The 13,369-nt window shown below is 44.4% G+C and overlaps 1 protein-coding gene and 1 pseudogene across 6 annotated transcripts in view; one reads left to right on the plus strand and one right to left on the minus strand.

Moving 5' to 3' along the window:
- Positions 1–13,369, plus strand: part of JARID2 (jumonji and AT-rich interaction domain containing 2) — a 290,912-nt gene that overhangs the window by 17,085 nt on the left and 260,458 nt on the right. The window lies entirely within an intron of this gene.
- On the minus strand, positions 129–9,573 carry LOC307103280 (sperm-associated antigen 7-like; annotated as a pseudogene). The gene has a single exon. The product of its transcript is annotated as a sperm-associated antigen 7-like (transcript).

Genomic DNA, 13,369 nt, shown 5'->3' on the forward strand with positions numbered 1-13,369 from the left:
AAGGGACTTGTCTGAGTTGGTGGTGACACTGAATAAATATGTTTAAGTGGTTGATTCTCACTCACTTAAAGCCCATGCTATAGATAGCTTTAGGGGAATAGGAAGGCTAAAGTTGCAGTTTTTATTTTTTGGGAAATTAAAGTTCCGCCTCATGGCATGGCACTTTACAGTCTAACTAACAGTATATATATTCTTAGTATATATCCTTTCTGCTGTATCTTTAGCAAAGTGGCAGTCCTCTTAGCCTTTTTTTTTTTTTTTTAAAAAAAAACTCTTCTTATATCCCCAACTTATTCCAGTTCTTTGGGAAGTTCAACGATTTTTCTTTGCGTGTTTCAGTGGGTAGTTCAAGATAAAAGGCAATTTAGGCATCTGTCTTTCCCTGAGTGACTTTGGATGCAAATACAATTTTTTTCCTCTTAACAATTAAGTGGTTTTTAGTATATTTAGAGCTGTGCAACCATCATCACCATTCATTTTAGAACATTTTCATCACCTGAAAAAGAAACTCCACACCCGTTGGCAGTCACTTGTCATTTCATCCCAGTTCCCCCAGTCTCTGGTAACCACTAATTTACTTTCTGCTCTATGAATTTGCCTGTATTAGACACTTCATATAAATTGAATTATACAATAGATAGGTTTTTATGACTAGCTTCTTTCACTTAGCATAATGTTTTCAAGGTTTGTTTATGTTGTATCACATAGCAGTACTTCATTCCTTTTTAGGGCCGAGTAATATTTCATTGTATGGACATACCACATTTTGCTTATCCATCCATTAGCTGATAGACATGTGGGTTTGTTTCCACCTTTTGGCTGTTAATGAATAATGCTGCTATGAGTATTTATGTATACGTTTTTTGTGAGGTTGATGTTTGCCCTACTCTTGAAATACCCTGAAGTAGAAAATTGTGCACATGCATTATTACTAAATTTATTTACCGCTGTTTTACTAACCTGCTAAGCTGTTACTCTCAGCTTTTGTTTTTGAGCCTCCTCTGTTCTGTTCAGCAGTGCCATATTGAACCCTCTGCTTCTGGGCAGTTGCCTTGCCTTTAAGGGGTGGATTCTCATTTTCCTCCCTGCCTGACTGGCCCTCTTCACTATGTGTGTGGGTGCCCAAAAGTGGTCTTATTTCTTCTGTCCTTTTGCACACTGTAAACACTGTTTCCATACATTTATGCTAGAACCAGATGCTCCATTTGCTTAAGTGTGAAAAAAAGGTGGGACTTCGAATTTCATCATGGGGTGAGTTACTTTTTGTTGGGACTCAGGTGTTTTTGACTGTAGTTGTGGGTCTTCAGATGCATCTTCGCATAGCATTTACCACATAGTTTTGGGAGAGGTAGAGTTTAAAATGCTGGCTCCTCTGGGAGTGTAGAGAAGGATGAAGAACTATTTTCCTGTTTTTTTTTTTACTTATGGTTAGCTATGTTGTCATTCTTTGGCAAAGCACTATGGGTACTAGAACTATCTACCTAGAAATTCTCCCTGATTTTCTTGCTCCCTCCAAACCTGCTTTACTTAAATGAAAAAATACTTAAAAAAAAAAAAGGCCATTCCTAGTGAATTCTTTTAAGAAATGGAATTCTTTTAAGGAGGAGGGATGGTGCCAGGTTTTCTTTCTTTTTTTTTTTTTTTTTAAGTAAGTTAGACTATCAATGTTTGGTATTTTGGTTGGTATTATTTGCTTTTTTTAAAAGATATATTTTATTGGTTTTTACAGAGAGGAAGGGAGAGGGATAGAGAGTTAGAAACATCAATGAGAGAGAAACATCGATCAGCTGCCTCCTGCACGCCCCCAACTGGGGTCAAGCCCACAACCAAGGTACATGCCCTTTACTGGAATCAAATCTGGGACCCTTCAGTCCACAGGCCTGTGCTCTGTCCATTGAGCCAAACCAGTTAGGGACCATGTTTTCTTTTGATTTTTCTGATTTTTACCAGATTTATTTTCCCAAGTTGGTGTGAAATTGTTGAGATAAGATTGGCCTCTTATTTAAGTCAGGCACTTTTGGCTCATTTTGAAGTGTTCAGGGAAAGTATGAGGCAATAGAGGCTGAGTGTTGAAAAACTCACGTGGCCTGAGGGTGTCCCAAAGCATTTTGAGAAGTGGGGAGTGCATGCTCTACATCTCTGGGAGGAGTGAGCATCTTGGTATGGATGTCCGGGCCTTTTCTTGAGGTTCCTGGTGTGTGTCAGCATTTGGAATTTTATTTATTACAGAGTGCTCTCAAGTTCAGTGTAAAAAAATGTCCTTCCCAATGATATTAATCATGCTTTGTCACACTACAGTTTTTCAAGTACAGCATTCTGTTCCAAATTGACTCTTGTGCTTAGGTCATGGATTTGGCTTACTTAATGGGGAGTTATATTCCATATTTTTTATGTAGTGGTCAAATAACCAGGAAGTTTCAAGGTTATATACCTACCTTCTTCAGTTTGGAAGGTAGATGTGAGTGTGTATGCGTGAATGTGTGTGTATGAATAAGAAGGAGTTACTGTTTTAAACTTTGCATTGTTTAACTGGAAATCTGTCCTGCCAAGCTGCCTTTGTGTGGTGTACCTATAACCTGTACAAATACTTGTGCTTTTTTAAAAGCAAGTGCCACATCCCTCCTACTAAAATTGCTTATTAGAGCTAATTTTAAAAATTGAGTTAGAACTGCCCTATAATGTAATGCAGAATATTTCCCAATAATGCCTAGGTTAACAATGATAGTCTTGCTGTATTGTGCAAAAAAGGCTTCTGTTCAGACCCAGCTGGGTTTCAGGCTTAATTCATTGCTCTATGGTGGGATCACCACAGCTGCTGTGGGGCCTTTACAAATGCAAAAAAGCTGTCAGTGTTTGTTTCATCAGCTGCATAAGTGATGAGGCCAAGTTGAGGAATCCATTCCAGTGCGCATTGTGCAGGCTGTAGCCATTATTGTTTACAGAATTAGTGTGTTAGAGCTTTAAAATAGTTGGCACATCGACCGTCCTTTAAAAGCACAAGACTAAGGAACAGGACCAGTTGGTTGTTCTTATAATGTTGGCTGAATGCAGCCAGTCCTTGTCTTTAACAGTCACTGATCCAGTCTGTGTTGTGGGGCTGACCCCCTTTTGGACAAGGTGGGGGCTCTGAATTCTTGTCTCTTTAGTTCTGCATCTCAAATGTAGGTTTGGATTCATTCTTTTAGTAAGTTTTTCAGAGTTCCATAATTGTAATTGAATTTTAAAGCCTTAATCATCCTCCCTGCTCCAAATAAATATGGGATTGTCAGCTGGGACTCCAGATAGCTGTACAGTAACATTCTGGATTCAGTGCTGTGGGATTTATTTTGTGAAGTGATACTGCTTTGGGAATTGCCTTCATTTCTACCCATGGATACAGACAGAGGTTAAGGCTACTTATTGGCTACAGAAAGACCCACTGGACAGGTCACTTTCCAATCAATTAGTGGGTGTCCCTGCAGGGCCCATCAGTGGCTGTTGACCTGGGATAGCCATGGCAGCATGTCCAGTCTCTTTTGGGCTGGACACTCATGCGTTTGGGACTTACATCCATGGTCTTTCACTGGATAGTGTGGAATTGTCCCAGCCCTCCTTTTGTTTTAATGTGATTTATTTCTAGCCCCCGGCTCAGCTTCAGGGGTCTTTCTGAAAGTCATGCTTCATTGAAGCTGGAGGGCACTGGTGGAGGCCAGTGTGTATAGTTTTTTGTTTTTGTTTTTGGTCAAACAGTGTTTATTGAATGTAAAGTAACCCCAGTCCCATGGGGAAGAAAGTTCCAAGGAGAACAGAACAGTACAGATTAAATACCCACCTGTGCATTCACTCTCTTGCGCACACACACACACCACACACACACACACACACACACACACACACACACACACATACATATCTAAACTCTAACAGTGACAAATCAAACACATGCTTCCTCCAGCCTAAGTGATAGCTGTTAGGAGGTGGTTCAGAGCTGGGGCTCCAGAATGGGTTTTAATAGCAGCAGCCTGGCCCTCCCTGCCTGCCCTGCCCTGCCCTGCCCCAGAGAGCTGGGGTGCCTAGGAGGTAGGTGGCAACTCTTCCCCACTCTGCCACAGACGCTTCTTGGCTCAGATCTCATTATTGCCTCTTCAGTGGAGCCTGTGTCCCTCTTGTTGGCCACAGGCACACAGCCATAGGTCTTGTTGGCCTGTAGCATATGGGCTGCATCCTTGGCTGCCCCCTTGCCGATAAGGTGGCTGTACTTGTCCTTGTAGTCTCACCACCACGGGTCCCTGCTGAGCTGCCTCCTCCTCCTGCCGCTGGGTCAGCTCCTCCAGCTTCCGTTTATCCTCAGCCTCCTGGGGGTCCCACTCCTCTCCACTATGGTAGGAGTCTAGCTCTTCATCTGAGGGTGCAAACTCCTTTTTGAAGATTCTGACATAGTGACATTCATCATCTTCCCCGAAGGAGATGGATGTCAGGCCAGCCACTTCCACCACATCGTGTAGTATGCTTTTCTCTGTCTTGTTCATCGGCTGAAACTTTTTCTTGATCTGCCCACTGTCTTGGATGAAATCGGACACCTCTTTCTCCATCTTTTTACGAAACTCCACTTTCTGTTGTTTCTCTTGCTCCTGTAGTTTCTTCAGGTAGGCAGCCTGCTCTCAGGTCCTGTGCCGGGTCTCCTGGTCACTGAGGCTGGGCGGCTTTTCCATGGAGTTCAGGATGGAGCCCAGTAGGTCTGCCATCTTGGGAGTGACAGAGACAGGCTGTAAAGGTTTTAAAAGTGGAGCTTGTCAGGTCTCTGAGCCAATGGGATAAACAATGGTGTTTCCTTCCTCCCAGCTGGAAAGGTCCCAGAGTGCTCTCCCATGTTCATGAAAAAGATGGCACAAGGTGCAGGTTCTCCAAGTTATAGGTCAGTACTGATTAGATTTATCTTACATATCTGCCACATATACTCTTCTTAATTCCTTTATGTCTCCACGTTTCACTCTACAAAGCATCTGGAGCCCAAGAGGACAAATGGGTCCAGTGGATCCCGTGTGGTATTTGTGCTGATTAAGCAGAATTTGGGGATCCTTCTGCATCTCTTTTAAAGAGCTCTTTTGAGGGGAGAGAATGGTCTCTTGACAAGTATATTTTAATTCTTACTTATAGTGAACTTTCAACAGAGAACAAATACAAATATCAGTTTAGACTTTTTACTTCTTGACACCATCCCATTACCATCACACACACTCACCCTGGAATAGTAGCCAGGAGCAGGGAAATGCAGAGAGCGAGCTTCACATCCCCTCCCCCTGGGGGAAGGGCTAATTTGCAGGGCCTCACAAGGAAACAGCAGTTTCATGGTCATTGTTCCCCACCTAGTAGTGCTTGGTTGCGCTTCAGGAAACCCCATTGCCCAACCTACTTCTGGCTAGGGTGTTGTATATTTTGAGCTTTAGGAATCTTTTATCAAAGCCGCTTCTGCTTTTATTGAGTTATCTTGAAGCAAAAATGTGTTCTTAATTTTAGTTTGTTTGAAAACACTGTATTCTCAGTGTTTTAAAACGGTTTTGTGAATACATACTCAGGCAAGTATGTATGGGCATGCACGTGGTCTGTGTGTGGGTGTGTTTGTGTTTGTGTTTGTTCATTCACGTGAACGTCGCTTCATGACCCCCAGAGACTTATTGTTGTAACTAAGGACTTACCGATCTAAGTAAGGACGGCAGCTGGCCACTGAGTGTCCACCCTGCCACTTCCTAGCTGAGTGCCTGGAAGATCACTGAGCCTCATCTAAAGGCAGCCTCAGTGTTCTCCACTGTAAAATGGGATGTAGGTGCCCCATGAGCAAAGAGGAGGTGTTTAATAAGTGTGCCTCCTACATGATAGGCATTCCCTTCCACCTGCATATATCAGTGTCTCTTTTCTTAAGCTGCTTTGAGGGAGAGTTTGGAATAATACAGGCACATTACAAATTGCTGGATGACAAACTATTAATCAAGTTGTTCTCCTTTGACTGTAAGGAGAGGTGGTGAGCTGAACACTCTGAACATAAAAAATGTGTCCAGAGTGCCTGAGCTTTCTGGAGTATCATTTTCCTGACCTCAGTGTCCTCCACCCACTAACAGAACAAAACACAACACAAACTGAGGGGAGCAGCTCACTAGCATTCGATGTAGCACCAAGTGCCTTTTCCCACATAGACATAGAAGTGGTTGGCTTAGAAATCTGCTTGAAGGGAAGCAAAAGGCCTGGGGATGCCAGCAACTGGGAGAGGAGCGCCTGAATCATAACCAGCTGTAAGTGTGTCAGTTGTGAAATAGTCCAGGTAGAACATTGTTCTTAGAGTCAGGTTTCATATGATAGTAAAATGGAAACAGACTTGGAATACTCTGAGAGTGGAGCACACTGGTTCTGGTGAGCTTTCTGGTGAGCCCATGCTGTTGAAATTCTTTGTGGGAGGACATTTCATTGGCTCTCCTGTCTTCAAAAGTCTGCTGTGATGTAGGAAGGAGATTTTATTCTGGTCTCATTACTGAGGACCTTAGAGGGCCTCCCGGCTGTTAGTCTAACATTTCTTTGTTATTGTACAATCATCTAGATATGGGATAGGACTGTTATTGGGCTGTGTGCGTGCTCATACCTGGAGGGCTATGTATTTTACCTACATTCCTGAGGATGTTGTGTTACTTGGGGCCCTGGGAATAAGCTCTATTCATCCGAGGATTCAGCAGGAGGAAAGTTGGTTCCATGGAGTGCACATTGACATAGCCTTCCAGAATGCTAGTGAGTCAGAACTTAACGCCAGAGTTGTAGAGGGATTCAGTCATTTATACTCTCTGGCCATAGTGGGGTTATGACCTTCTCCTCTCCCCGCATCTCTTGGTGGCCAGGGTGGATGGATGGTGGGTGATAATGAAACCTTTGCTCCTAATTGCCTACCTGCTTACTGGAAATTGTGATAAGGGGTGGTGACCACCACTTTTTTCCTTCTTTGCAAAGCCTATTACCATAACCGATACAGAAATTTAAAATAGTATCTCCAAACCCTCTCAGATGGTGCATTTGACCTGAATTAGCTTTTCATAATGGCATAGCTAGATTTTCCCACATAAGACCTTTAACAACACAACCAAAAAGCTCATTTTTGAGCTTTTGCTATTGTTGACAATGGTTATCTTGCTGCTGCTAATAGAAACTAAAAAATTCATTTGCCAAAATGATTGTCATTTCCTTCTTAGAAGTGCAGCTTAAGTTCAGGACTTCATTTAGTTGGAGGAAAATGGTTGCCACCTCCCTGTTAAGCTTCTTTCCATTATCCAGTTGTGACAGAATGACTGTTGGGGAGGCCTGGGGAGATGGGAGTAAAATAAAGGAACAGCTAAGAAGTAGTTCTACAGAATATGCACCTCTATCTGGAAGCCTGTATGGAAAGGACTATGGCTTTAGAAAGGGGGTAAAGTGGGAGGGGGTAGCAATCGGTGAAGCATGACAGCCTCTAAAGGCTCCTGGGACTTAAAAACAAAAAAGGGAGCCTTTTGCAGATCTTTCCCTTGCATGTCTTCCTCCCCACCATCCGTTCTCCCTTGCTGTTTTGTAAATCTCCCAGTTGGAAATTTTTAACATGGGAGAGCTTCTTCCTGTGCTTCAGTTGGCAGGATGCTCAAACACAGCTGCAAAGAATTTGCTTCCCCTTTTCACAGCATCTCTCATTTAAAAGCATTAGTGGGACTACAAAACAAAATTAAAACTTGAGGATTTTTCAGAAGTGGACGCCAAGTTTAATTAAAGTCGAGGAAGTTCAGGGCTATAACTCTTTTGTCAAATCTTTTAAAGTCAAGGCATGTGCCAGTGGCAGGCAAGGTGGAAAGTGCCAGCAGCTGTTCCCAGTGAGGAAATTTAAGGCTCCTTGTCTGGTTTGTTCTTGGGAATATCCTAAAGTTTATCAAAACATGCGCTTAGCCAACATCTCTTGGTGGCCTCAAAATGGTTGCCACTTTGTTAGTTGGTTGCTTCCTTATTGAAGGAGAAAAGTCCTTATAATTAGCTTTCTGTCTCCTCCCAACCCAGTCTGAATGCCCCACACTCAGTGCTCCACCCCCAACCCCTGACCAAGCCACTGGGCTATAAAACTTCTTATCTAAAAAAGTGCAGGTTCTGCCTTGATAACTGACTTCTTACATTGGCATTTAATCTTTCAGTGCACTTTGGAGATACCCTCTGAACATTTGGGTGATTAACTGGTTTCTTGTTATTGAATGTTCACAGAAATCTGCTCTGGCTCTATAGGAAAATGCTCTCTGTTGTTCAGGCACCATTTATGTACGTCTGGAATGTTTCCACTGATGAATAGACCAGTGTCCGGTCTGAGTCCAGAAATGAACTTGTTGTCACTTCAGACCTGGATTGTCAGCAGAAAGGGTGTTTATGTGATTTACCTCACAGATTGAAGATAGGTAAATTTAATATTCTGTGACATGACCTTAAATTGAGTTTTGCAAGGAGATTGATTTAGCTTCATCACAACCTTTTCATTTTTTTTTTCCTGAGAAGTTATATAGAAACGTGTGTGTGTGTGTGTGTGTGTGTGTAGTTTTGTTTTTGTTTTTTAACACAAGGAATATTTAAAAGGGAATATACTAATTCCTTAGTACTTCTGTAGACACAGCACTTCTCTCTTTAAACATTCCTCGGGATGTTGGGGATTTGTGTATTTGGTCCTAATCATTTGTTAGGAAGTCTGAACATCTCCTTTCATTTATAGGAATTGATATTTTAAGAAGCTGAATGGTTTTGAGTCCTGTCAGGCTAATAGGTAGTAGAGCTAGAACTTGAAAGGTACCTTTGGACTTGATAGTGACTGTTATAGAGGCATTGGGTTCTGGTTTGGGTTTTTGCTCTGCATGTAACTTACTTTGCCTTTCCACAGTCGAGTTTTCCTTAGTTGTGAAGTTGTAGTGTATGATTGGAACATGATTTTTGACTTCTTATACTTCCCTTTTTTTTTGCAGCCTGACTTCTCTTTTACTTTATTCAGTTTTAATTCCACACATATATATTATCTACTTTGTATATATGGCCAATTAGCTATACTAATAGTAGAGGAATATGCAAATTATCTGGGATGCCATCACATAACGACTGTTCAGCAGGCTGCGTCCTCACCTCTGCTCAGGCAGTTGTGAGGCCCGGGGTAGGTAGGATAGCATACGATAGCGGGGGGGATAAGAAAGAAGAGGTAGAGGAAGGCAGGTCTGCATGCAGACAGGCTGAGAGGAGAAACAGAAATACAGAAAGGGAACAAGAAAAAGATGCAGGAATGGAAAAGGGAAGGAAATGTGGGGCTGCACACGGGAAGGGGTGGCAACCGCGGGGCGTGAAGCAACTGTGCTGGTGAGGGGCGGGGCACAGGTACGCAGGCGCGCAGGCAGCGCGGAGCGGGGAGCCCCGCCTAGACGTGGGAGGAAGGCGGTGGCCCCAGGCATGGGCCGTTGGGATGGAGGGGTGGACGGTCCAAGGCCCTTCTGGGTGGAGGTGCTCCTGCTCCGTGGCAGCAGCGCCCGGGCCGTGTGGGCCTCGGCCACCCTCGCTGGGCTGGACGCCCTGCGCTGGGGCGGAGTCGGACACTAAGGCGGGTACCGCTTTTGTCCCCGAGGGCTGGACCCCAAAGATACTGGCCAGGGTTAGGTTGGTGGCACATTAGGTGTACTTTGTTGACTGGAAGTTGGGGTGTCCCAGGGAGGGAATAGGAGGAGGACGGCGGTGGGGAGGCCGGAGAAGGGAGGGCAGCAAAGGCCTGGCCTGGCCAGGGCTGGGCCCGGGGCTGGGGGTTAACACCCCTTGAACGGAAGCTTTAATATCAAAGTGCGCTCAGGCGGGGCTGGAAGCAGGTCCCAGAGAGGAAAGGGGAAGGTTTAAAAGAGAAACCAGTGAACATGGCGGGGGGCAGAGGCGGGTAATAATAGGGAAGGAGGGAGGGAGGCAGGGTTCAGGCTCACAAGGGAAAGGCGAATGGGGGGGGGGAGGGTTGGAGGAGTAAGAAGGAGACAGACATGGGGAATGAAGGGAGAAGGGAGGAGGGAGGGAGGGAGGGAGAGGGGCTGCAGGAGGTTCAAAGGGAGGGAGGGAAAGAAAGCAGGAAAGAGAAGGATGCTAAAATGGGGTGAGGCCAGGAAAATAGTTAAATAAAAAGAAGAAACAGAATGTGAGAGTGAGGGGAGTTTAAAAGGAGGCGTTAGTAGGAAAATTAAGTACAGGGTGATTTTTTAAAAATGTAGTTGGACATCCCCTGAGGGCTCCTGGACTGTGAAAGGACACAGGCTTGGCTGAGGCCCTCCCCTGCACCCTGTGCACGAATTTCGTGCACTGGGCCTCTAGTCTATATATATGAAAGCCCAGTGACCCTAACGGCAGACCGACCGGAATGACTGGTCACTATGACGGGCACTGCGGCAGCCAATCGTCCTCATCTGGACCCTGGTTGGCCCCCTCCAACCACCTGCGGCCCCTCCCCTTGGCACCCCCCCCCATTGCCCCCTTACCTGGCCTGCTGCCTCTCCCCTCCCCCCCCCCCCCCCCCCGCCCATAGGCCCTGATTTTGGGGGGGTGGGGCAGGCCTGGCTGGCCAACCTCCTGGGGTACTTTTCGCTGGCCGGCTGGCCGGCCTCGCAATAGGCCTCGATTGCTGGCCAGGCTGAGGGACCCCACCTGTGCACGAATTAGGTGCACCGGGCCTCTAGTATGCATATATTTTACTCTAGTGGTGTGGAAGGACATGGGGAGGGAAATCCAGGATTGAGACCAAATATGAGGGTTTTAGACCAGTGGATAGGAATCACACAGGGATCTTCTCATTCAGCAGTCTGAGGCAGGGCCTGAGATTCTGTATTTCTCCCAGGCTCTCTGGGCATCTTCCTGCATCAAAGCAAGGGTTTAGGACTAATTTTATTCTTGTGGGTAGTTTGTGCAGTGGTTCTCTCCCTCTTCTCATGTCTTTGTTCCAACCTGAGTAGCTTCATTACCAAAGATCTCCTCTACCAAAAAAAATGTTTGGAAGTTGTCATCTTAGAGGATCCAGCTTTCTGAACCAGCAGAGACTGAAGATCATGGTAGTCATTCTCCCACAGTTGAATGATGTTTAAAAACAGTGATGGGCCCTAGCCGGTTTGGCTCTGTAGATAGAGCGTTGGCCTTTGGACCAAAGCAGTGGTCGCCAACCTTCCAGACCTCAGGGACCACCGGTTGGCGACTGCTGCTCCAAAGGTTTCCTTAAACCAGCGGTCGCCAACCTTTCGGACCTCTCGGACTACCAGTGGTCCGCGGACCATCCGTTGGTTCCCGCTGGACCAAAGGGTCCCGGGTTCGATTCTGGTCAAGGGCACGTATCTTGGTTGCTGGCCCCTCCCCTGCCTGGGCTCTGGTCGGGGCTCATGCGGGAGTCAGTGTTTCTCTCTGTCTTTCCCTCTCTCTTCCACTCTTCCTAAAAATGAATGAAAAAATATCCTTGGGTGAGGATTAAAACAACAAAAAAAGTTAAAAGTAAAATAAAAACAGTGATGGGAAGCACTGTTTGTGACCTGTTAATGTTGCTGTGGCTAACGGGTTCCATTCCAGTGCTACAGCAGTCCCAGTGACCCGGGATTGACTGACTGGTGGCTCGCAGTTTCAGGTCTTGGAGACAAGCATCGGGGGAGAGGGTGGCGCGGGGCGCGCGCCGGGAGGGCGGAATAACACAACAGCAGTGATGGGGTTGTAAAACCCAAGCAGTGCTTGAAGAAACCTCTTTTGGCCCAGTGTCTTGAATGCTCCTCTCTGAGGACCATTCACTTCTTATTCTGGAAGGAAGCCTGGTGTTGTTTCCTTACAGACAACTAGTTATAATGCACTGTCTGTATAGTGTTATACATTTCCCCAAACTCTGTCATGTCTCATTTGGTAAACACAGAGCAGTCACAGGAATTTTTGTGTAGAGCCCTTGCTGTCTTGCTGGTTTCTATCCAGAACTCATGTTGAAATGATGAGTTTATGCTTGTATGTCTTTTAAAAAAAGGAAAGTTCTCTATTGGAGTACTTTGATTAAAAACATACCTAAAAATAAATGTTTTATGGACAATATTTTACCTATTTAGGTCTAACCACAACCCTGTGAAGTGGGCATTTTTTCCCAATTGCAGTTGAGGAAACAAGGCTATTCAAATCTTCTCCCCAGTTGAGATTTGAATCCTAATCCTGTTTCACTTTGAAGGTTTGTGCTGTCTTCCCCATCTTGGCAGGAGTACTGCCTCCAGGTTCTGTAGTCAGATCCCTGGGCTTCAATTATGATTCTTGTCATTTACTTGATCTCCTAATTTACTTAATCTCTCTGTGTCTCAGTTTCCTTATCTGTTAAGTGTGGGGGGCCTACTTATAGTATCTGTGCCAAATAATTTGGAATGTCTGGCACTTCCTGTGCATTTGATTTCTATTGCGATTTTATTGCTACACTGTCACTGAATTTATAAACCCAGCTCTCCCTCGGTCCCACCCCCCAGTAATGTTGTGAAAAATTATTCTCCCAAGTGTTAAACAGAATCTTAATTTTTCTCTCGGGTTAAAAGGTATGATAGGCTAAGAGACTGCATTTATCTGTTGTTATCAGCATACAAAATAAAACCTATTAAGTGGCTATTTATGGAGAAGGAAGTTGGACTACTCAGAATCGGTGCTTACTGGATTTTGTGGGTTTTTATTTTTTACTCGTTCAGTTTCTGGGGGTGGAGGTGGGGAGGATCCTGCCTAGAAACATTGAAACTTCCTCATATTAAGAGTAACTGCATGTCCTAATCTTCCCCACACTGCTGTGCACTGATGCTTGAGACTATTTTAAAAAGTATTTTTTATTTGCTAACAATAATGAATACACATAGTGGGTTCTCTCTAAACATATACTGAGTTGAATAGCCAAATGATTAAAGATTTATAAGTGGGGTGGATGAGTGTTTATAATCTCCTTTTCTTCTGCACATGTTCCCACTGTGCCTCCTCTGGGACAATACAAGCCCTTACTTATAAAAGTAAAGAAGTGATCTTCAAATAATGATTGTGTTCTTTACAAAATTGTTTCTAAGGGCATTTTTTTTTTGAAGCATGATATTTAGAAATTAATAGGATTCTGCATTCCTAAAGATCAATCTCATTCTGTGGGGAGACTCACTGAAGAACCTATTGGTTTCATTTTTCCCCCCTTCTGTATTTCTCCAAGTTTTTTTGTTCTTTTTCCTTTCCTATTTTTTAAAAATAAGGTTTTTGGACATTATGAAATATTATTCTTTGCATTTTATGAGACTTTTGGGGACAGCCATAATGTTTTTGTGTGCTTCTGTGGCGGTGTAAGAAGAACCCAGTGGATTTTTGCCTATTAACT

This window comes from Cnephaeus nilssonii (genome assembly GCF_951640355.1).
Source record: "Cnephaeus nilssonii genome assembly, chromosome: 7".
NCBI classification, from domain to species: Eukaryota; Metazoa; Chordata; class Mammalia; order Chiroptera; family Vespertilionidae; genus Cnephaeus; species Cnephaeus nilssonii.